The sequence below is a fragment of the Periplaneta americana genome, chromosome 5, assembly GCF_040183065.1.
Source record: "Periplaneta americana isolate PAMFEO1 chromosome 5, P.americana_PAMFEO1_priV1, whole genome shotgun sequence".
Classification (NCBI taxonomy): Eukaryota; Metazoa; Arthropoda; class Insecta; order Blattodea; family Blattidae; genus Periplaneta; species Periplaneta americana.
In genome coordinates this window covers 82,118,075-82,127,281 of record NC_091121.1, presented here as the reverse complement: position 1 = coordinate 82,127,281, position 9,207 = coordinate 82,118,075, and the positions used below count along the sequence as shown (strand labels likewise).

Sequence of the window (9,207 nt, the reverse complement as noted above, 5' to 3'; positions counted from 1 at the left end):
CGAAATTACAATAGACCTATCTGCAGGGACAGGTATTTATGGAGATGAATTTTATCTTTTGTGTTTTTTAATATTGGTGTCGGCGGAGATTGTTGGAGATTTGATTTTTACTCTTGGCGGAGATTAATGGAAATTTTGGAAAAACTCCATTATTTTGGAATTGGTGTATTAACTCAGTATGAATATTACTTTCCAAATAATTAAAATTAAAAGTTCGTTGGATACTGGTAAAGGTGCGGTACTGCCAATAGACAATATTTATTGGATTGAGACTTTATTTAACACACATTCATTAAAATAATTTTAAAAAACTTGCAGCCCTCAAACTAAACCTTTCAAATTATTATTAGCGAAATATTGAATTCTCCGTCTTTTGAGTTCACTAATGTAATCAGAACACCTGGAATACCATGTAATGTAGCCTACTTCGATATATAACAAATTCAAGTGAAAAAATTCAGAATATGAAATTCATTATAAAACGACGCAATAGTAATAATTCGCTAATGTGTTCATATTTCGCTATTAGAAATCTATTTCGCGATTTGTCGCGATTGTTTTATCCCCATATTATTAATCAGGATCACTTAATTCGTAAACATCTGTAAAAATTAATTGTATATCTATTATGTCGTGATTTTCGCGATTTCCATAAATACCCGGCCCTGCCTATCTGTTATTTCGTTAGCATAATATCTTCCTGACAAGTAAAAGCCAAGCTTTCTTTAAAAAATATTTCATGTAGGCCAATTTCCCTATCGTAATTTGGTTCAGTTACAAAATGTTTGTCCTGCGAAAGAAAGAAAGAAACAAACAAAGAAAGAAACAAACAAACAAACAAACAAACAAAGAAGGAATGAAAAAACAAAGAAAGAAAGAAAGAAATATTAGAAAAGTTGAAAAATGTAGGGAGTCATAGAAAACTGTAGTAAATAGGCTACATCAGCTACGAAAATGAGAAAATAAATTAACGGAAACGTAAAAAGCTAACGCGAATTGATGACAACAAAGAAGGTGATGCAAATGAATTCTGAATACAATACCTCAACGGGATGTAGAACTACGTCAATTTCAGCAATGAAAACAGCGTTCCCATTTGTCAATTTTGTGACATTTAACAGCCGCAATGACAGATATGTCTTCACAGTCGCATACTAATAGACATGCACCCCACAGAGGCAAATGAATAATGACATTAACAGATAATACTTCCGTGTGTTGCGAGACCTGCAACAATAATTATCAGAAATTTGTGACTGCTTCGATCACACCGTGCGATATTTTATTTTGGGAAAATACAATACAACTAGAGAAAGACATCTTAGCCTAGTTGAACTAAGGAAAAATGTTCGCGGGTAAATTATTTTCATGGGCATTTCTTAACGAGTTTAAAAATGTATGGACGTCAGAGAACAACATTTTCAAGTTCTCCTTTAATTCTGGAGTCCAGTTAATAAAAATAGGGTATCAGCATATACATTTGTAGCTAAATAGTATTAGATAGGCCTATTTCATGTTCGCTATGTAGCCGATGACGGGTACCTTTTTGTTAATGAACATGAGTTGATGGAGAGTAGCCTACATTTTTGCCTTTGAGCACCCGGAGAAAAATATAAAATAATTATACTTACTTACTGGCTTTTAAGGAACCTGGAGATTCATTGCCGCCCTCACATAAGCCCGCCACTGGTCCCTATCCTGAGCAAGATTAATCCATTCTCTATCATCATATCCCACCTCCCTCAAATCCATTTTAATATTATCTTCCCATCTACATCTCGGCTTCCCTAAAGGTCTTTTTCCCTCCGGCCTCCCAACTCTCACTCTATATGCATTTCTGGATTCGTCCATACGTGCTACATGTCCTGCCCATCTCAAACGTCTGGATTTAACGTTCCTAATTATGTCAGGTGAAGAATACAATGCGTGCAGTTCTGTTTTGTGTAACTTTCTCCATTCTCCTGTAACTTCATCCGTCTTAGTCCCAAATACTTTCCTAAGCACCTTATTCTCAAACACCCTTAACCTATGTTAATCTCTCAAAGTGAGAGTCCAAGTTTCACAACCATACAGAACAACCGGTAATATAACTGTTTTATAAATTCTAACTTTCAGATTTTTTGACAGCAGACTGGATGATAAAAGCTTCTCAACCGAATAATAACAGGCATTTCCCATATTTATTCGGTATTTAATCTCCTCCCGAGTATCATTTATATTTGTTACTGTTGCTCCAAGATATTTGAACTTCTCCACCTCTTCAAAATATAAATTTCCAATTTTTATATTTCCATTTCGTACAATATTCTCGTCACGAGACATAATCATATACTTTGTCTTTTCGGGATTTACTTCCAAACCTATCTCTTTACTTGCTTCCAGTAAAATTCTCGTGTTTTCCCTAATCGTTTGTGGATTTTCTCCTAACATATTCACGTCATCCGCATAGACAAGAAGCTGACGTAACCCGTTCAATTCCAAACCCTGTCTGTTATCCTGGACTTTCCTAATCGCATACTCTAGAGCAATGTTAAAAAGTAAAAATAATTATACGAATATATTTAACGAAACTGGAACTTGGTCATCGTGACATGATGATGATGAAGATGACGTAGTGAGAAATAATTTCTACGGACTTTTTTGCTTAATAAAGAAAAACTGCAGTGACTGGTATGCAGCTGCATGCTAATGAACATGAACCCCACAGAGACAAACGGAGAATGACATGAACAGGCTGATAATATCTTCTTCGTGTGTGTGTTTTATGAAGACGACTCGCTGAGTCAAGTCGGGTTTAGATAGATAACATTCACATATAAATTGAGACCGTTTGCTTTTCTAGTCAGTTCACAATCGTGAAAGTTTCTTCCACTACGACGCAACATGAACAAGGCTTTGGTAGGTTTAGAAACACAAAATGCTTTCCTCATTATTGATTTTATGGTTAAAGTTATACTTCATACCTTAAGTTATGGTCTGACAGGTAGTATTTTGTTGCTATAAAGTTGGGAGAGTTGGGTTTACATTCCTGGTAAGATCAAAAAGATGTATGCCTTTTCTAAAGGGACGTGATATAGATTTCTTTTTAGTAAGTTCGACAGTAATCTCGAACATTGCTAACCACTTGGTCAAAGGACATCTGTATTTATGTCTAATTTAGTTTAGAATCTGAAGATCCTTGGTTGGTCTAAATACTTCTAAAGAAGTATATTTTCCAATTATATTATCAATTAAGTTTAAAATAAAATTTGATATATCAGTGTCTTTCGGTCCTGTTGAAATAAAATTTGACTTTCTTACAATACATTCCTTCTGCTTTTTGTGAATTTTTCACAGAACAGCAAGTAACAGTAATTAATTTTTAAAAATGTTGCAAGTAAATTGTAGTCAACGTGCACTTCACGGATATTTTCCTCAAATCTACAATTTTTAAAATATAAGTCTGACTTTAAAATGTTTTTAATAATTACATTAAAGAAACTGAATATAATACACATATGTTCAAAAATATTTCTCTCTTTAAATTATATACAAATTTAACACTTAATGAACCATATTAATTAAAAAAGTAAACTAAATGCTACGTCGGAATGTGTATTATATTTCTTTCTCGTGTTAAATTCTATAGTACCTGGTAAACATGTTTCGGCCTTGTATGGGACTTCTTCAGAACTGATTGTTGCTGATCTTGGCGCCTTTTGTTTTGCTTCCTGTGGGGGTGTGTTTGTGTAGTGTAGGAAACAAAACACAAGGCGCCAAGATCAAGGCCGAAACATATTAACCAGGTACGATAAAATTTAACACGAGAAAGACATGTAATACACATTCCGAAGTGATACAGTGTTAAAAGTTGTGTAATCAAGATGTATAAATGCTACAGCTAAATTATACGTTATGTCATTAAGATTCCAAAAGCACAAAAGTATGTAAGATTTCTTTAAAATATCTCAAAATTATTTAGAGAGAAAATGTAACATTCAAAGTTTCGGAAAATTAGAGACAAAGTATTAATTAAAAGTAACATGCTCGAAAGTTCGACATTGAACATATCTAAGAAATTCTGTCGCCACAAGAAAGAGAAAAGTGTATTTCATAAAGAAGGATATGAATGTAAAAATGTCATTTTTATCCATAAGAATATATCTGGAGCAAATTAAAATCGAGTCAATCACTTCATCAATAACTAACTAAACTGGAAATATATTGCATTCGGTATTATTCCAAAGATAGCATTATAGAGTGCTTTAAATCGCGCACAAACAAAATTAAATATATATTGTGAAGTATAATTTCTAGTATTTACGTAGTATGTAGTAGTAGATCATGTAAGAAGAATGGAAAATTCAAGAATCCCAAAAATTATGATGCAATATAAACCTGGAGGACATCGTCGACCAGGAAGACCTTTAAGAAGACTGTTAGATGGGGCCGAAACAGGTCTACAGAGGCCTAATTCGTGAAGGATGATGATGATGACGTAGTATTTCAAGAAAATAAGTTTTTGTAGACGCCAGAAGCATTTTAAGAGAGAGGGGTTACACATTCAATGAAATAACACACACTTAATATGAAATAAAATACGAGTATTAATAACGACCTTATTGTACTGTGTGAAACAGGAGCAATTCAGAAAACAAATAGTTTGGACATAAATTAATTATTTATATTTTCTTGTTAAAATTCTTGTTTCCTCACACTGAAACATTTATACAATAAAAACATATTAATCAAATAAACATTTCGTAATATTATGAAAAGCCAAATAATAGAATTACTTAAATTATAGTAGTTATAAAACAGAATTACGTAGATTTAATTTGAAACATTTCAGTATAACCCTCAAGCTCACAACATTTTGCAATATCAGGTTAAGTAGACTTTATATAAGTTAGGCTATGTCACGGTGGCTAAGGGCGGGTTAGGATGACTCTTTGCACGTCGGTCATACTGAGGTCTATTGTGCACCCCGAATGTTGTAAGATGAGGATGAGGGTGTACCAGTCCACTCACCCGCTTACGCAATGGGAGCCTACTACTCCCATCCCCATAGCTCTAAGTTCATACCGCCAAGATGACCAAGCACGACAGGATCCATTCCACGGCCCTTCTAAGGTGTCGAAGCGCCTTTGGAAGTGCTCTTAAGGAATGAATCCTGGCAGAGATATTGCGGAAGGCTAGGACCCCAGAAACGGTTGGGGATATATTGTGCATGTAGTGCATGTGTTGAATTTCTTGGCAGTTTTATTATTTTGAAACATTTACAAATTATTAAAGTTATTTTATTAATATTAATAATAATAATAATATTGTTATTATTATTATTATTATTATTATTATTATTATTATTATTATTATTATTATTATTATATAGGACTTCTCATTTCAAATATTAATACTTCTATGTCCTCCCCCATTTGCTATACAATTATCACTTAAGTAATAAAGCAACAATGTCTTTATATCTGCAGATAATTTTTTTTTTTTTTTTAACTTTTAGTGTCGCTTTCTGATATTGATAATATTTCATTAACTAGACTAAGTATAACTTTACTTAGCACTTAAAATATTTGATTCTCTTTCGTTTAAATTACCTCACATTATAACGTCTCAGTTTCTTTTGAAGTCATTGAACTGTCAACGATATCCTGATTTATTTCCTGTATAAAAATATATCCGAACTCATATTCGGACAAATGTTGTGCTACAAACGTAACAATCAATTTTTGGCAATGAGCATTATCGTGACGTCATTTTCAATATTATTCCAATTTATATTTTTAGTATCCAGTATGCTTGTAGAGGAATATTTTCACAAAGAGATTTGATGAATGATTTAAACGGAGAATAATGGAAACGTTTGAGAAATAGTAAAGAATTGCTTGGTTTCTATATTGAACAAAAATGTCCTGTTACAGGCAGAAAGATTTATTGCTGACGAGAGGACTACGATAATAAACGATTACCCATTATTCAGTCCTATAATGCTTTTGCTTTCTTCAGTCACACTTAAGATAACTTTTCTCGGAATTTCTTTCAGATTTTATGTTTTGTGATGTTGTTGGTGTGTGTCTGGGTACAAAACGCAGATGCCGATTTGAAAGGATTATTTAAGTCCAAGGACAAGAAGGAGGAACCTGTCGTCAAGGAGCCTGTCAAGGAACAAAAAAAATGTGGCAAGGGAGGTTATGGAGGTTACCATGGTTAAGAATTGAGATGTGAATTCCAACTGAGCTGTATGGAGTAACAGTAATAAAGAGAATATAGAAAAATAATTAGTTTTATTTCTTTTTTAAAATGCATTAATCCTTTTCATATTATAAACCCCTACATTAAGCTCATTCATTGATTAAATGGTGATCTTACTCGTGTTAATTGTGTAAGCCGCACATGCTTACACAATTAACACGAGTAAGATCAGCATTAAATCAATTATTGAGACGCTTTTATTTATTTATTTATTTATTTATTTATTCATTTAATTAATTTTTAATTAATTAATTAATTAATTTATTTATTTGAATATACAATTTCCTGAACGCTATTTTACCCAAAAGTACATTAGGGTTATAGTTATGGACTGATAGTTTATATTATTGCAATGAGGATTCATTTGACGTGGGTAACCCAGTCTCTCTACTTGATATTAACACATATCTACTGAATTAGTATGAATTAATTACAAGTTCTGAAATATATCACATATAAAATTACAAAACTGTTTATAGCAACATATTTTTCTGAACACATTGAACAATGGTTTGTCATATATTAAATTGCACAAATGTAAATGTCCGACCAAAATAAATATTTTGTTTTCGTATACTGGACAGTGAAACAAAGGATGGTCCACAGTTTGCTGTTCCTCACAGATACATAAGTAGCCATTTTCCGTATGTAATTTAAGTCGTTCTAAATAAGACCCAAATTTCCCATGACCCGATAAAAAATGCGTTAGTATAAAATCCGGTATAATTTTATTGCTATTTAAGCGGGTGTCGACCCTTGACCCTTTCATTTAAATTCCTTTAAACAGTTGTACGAATATAATAGTACGTAGAAGTACAGCCGATTGAACCATTGTTTTGCTTTTCAGAAAATTTCACATGATTTTTAGTATCTAAATGGCCCCCTTTCCATTTAAAAGTTAAAAGTTGCATCCAAAATGGCGGCTTTTGAGATAGCTGAGGACTAGAATCGAATGTGTCATTGGTAGAGCATTTGGTCTTACAAATGAGGGGTTCACAACCAGGGTGGACCAAGCCCATCTGGAATAGTTCTGAGATATTGGGTGGTATTAATAAAGATGAGGAAAATGAGTTTGCTTCAAATTTTGTGAGCTTCCTCCTTTTCCTATTAATAAAGTTGAGGAAAATGAGCTTGCTCATCAAAAATTTCTTCCACCTTTGAGCAAGGAGTCAGCACGTAATAGTTTCCTCGCATTACTTATTAATAAAACGGAGTTTTGCTTCTTGCCCTGAAGCATTTGCTTCAAAAAACCTGAGGCACCTAAATAGGTAACTCAAGCTTGTAGAGTGAAGCTGTTGTATCGAAATGGCTGAGTTCACGGATATTCAACGGCCTTAAAAGTTGTATAAGAAGCACAGAGATTCACTTTCGAGAGATTACAAAACTTCCTACCGATTTAATCAAGAAAATGTGGATTGTTTAACCGACTATTTCTTAGGTGACACAAACCAAACCAGAGGCAGTGCATTTAAATATTTCCTTAACAGATTTGCAGAGGCTAATGCTGTTGGAACAATTGGAGGCATTCAAGGAACATAGAGAGTATTATAAGGAAAAGCGTGCAAGACTCTTTGAAAACTACTATCAAATCACAGCTGATAACACACAGAATGTCGAATACCTCTTTATTTACAACTTACACACAAATGTAACTTACATGAAATTATCAGTTCAAATATTATGCACTGGAATGAAATAGAATTTGGGAGAGGGGCACTATGACCCAGCACTGCGACCTATCAAGGTACATTGCACTAACCCTCAAGCTAGGCACATTCCCAAACTCACACCGGCTGACTACACTAAGGTTTGCTATGTATCCAGGTTTCGAGCAAGCAACTTCACTAATCCCTAGGCCAGCCCCGTCCTTACGTCGCTAGCCGGCATTCGAGGAATGCTTTGGAATAATGACTGAATGGAGAAATGTTGACAGAATGATGTAAATTCCTCATTAGGGGAAACGGGAGAACCCCAAGAAAAACCCGACTGCAACCTTGTCCGCCACAAGTGTCACTACGGATTTTTCAATTAAAGATCCCATATGAACCCGGACAGTCATTCATCTTTATGTGCTTGTTTCACATCTTTTTTTAAATCTGGTTTTCATATTGGACACTTTTTTAATTAATTGTGCCTCGGTTATTGGCACCCCAAACCCTTTTTCATACTTCTCTCTGATATTTGCAAATGCTGCAGATTTCTTTTGCCTCGATTCCGGTAACACTGACTTCTTAAATATAACTGGAAATTTTTTAATGATATCCATAAATAAAGATAAATCTTCTCCCTTTTTCCCAACGTCTTCCTCTGTATCACTCATAGCTCAATCACTAATCCTTTCGATCGAAATACACGTGGCGGCATCGCTTGTTGTGGCTGGCCTGAACCCGTCTGACGACTCTACTGATACGAATTCCCACGCTAAGTGAAGCAAACTCTGTGAGCAAGCTTTGGCATGTAAGAGCAAGCTCCGATAGTTTTTATTAATACGACATTTCAGAGCTTCCTCATAGAAAAAGCAAGCTCGTTTTGCTCATGAGGAATATGAGCATAGTAAGGTCTTCGTTTTTATTAATACCACCCATTGAGTCTTAAAGTTCCTGGCTCACGCGTAGCAACCTTCACCTTCCGTAGGAAATGCTGCCCTCTGTGGAGTAACAAATGAGTTATGGACTTTGTTTGTTATGGCAATGAATAAATCTAAGTTTTCTTCATCCGAGATTGTATTAATCCACAAACTGATCACTGGTGGACTTGGTGCACTATGGTTGTGAGCCCCTGAAATACTGGTAATACATGTAGTAATCGAAAATCAAGCATATGGAAGATATTTATATGGCTCCAAACTTTTGATTCACTCTGTATTCTACTGCATATAAACTGTCTTTTAATAAATACTTCGTTAACATTGTTATTAAGTCCATGTAGTAGTCTGTACATGAATACTATTCCTGTTGTTCA

The 9,207-nt window shown here is 34.2% G+C and overlaps 1 long non-coding RNA gene across 1 annotated transcript; it reads left to right on the top strand.

Annotated features, from left to right (window-relative positions):
* Positions 1-2,768: 2,768 nt before the first annotated feature.
* LOC138699896 (uncharacterized) lies at positions 2,769-6,272 on the top strand. Its single transcript, XR_011332116.1, has 2 exons — positions 2,769-2,898; positions 6,038-6,272. It is a non-coding gene; the product is annotated as an uncharacterized lncRNA (long non-coding RNA).
* The last annotated feature ends 2,935 nt before the right edge of the window (positions 6,273-9,207 follow it).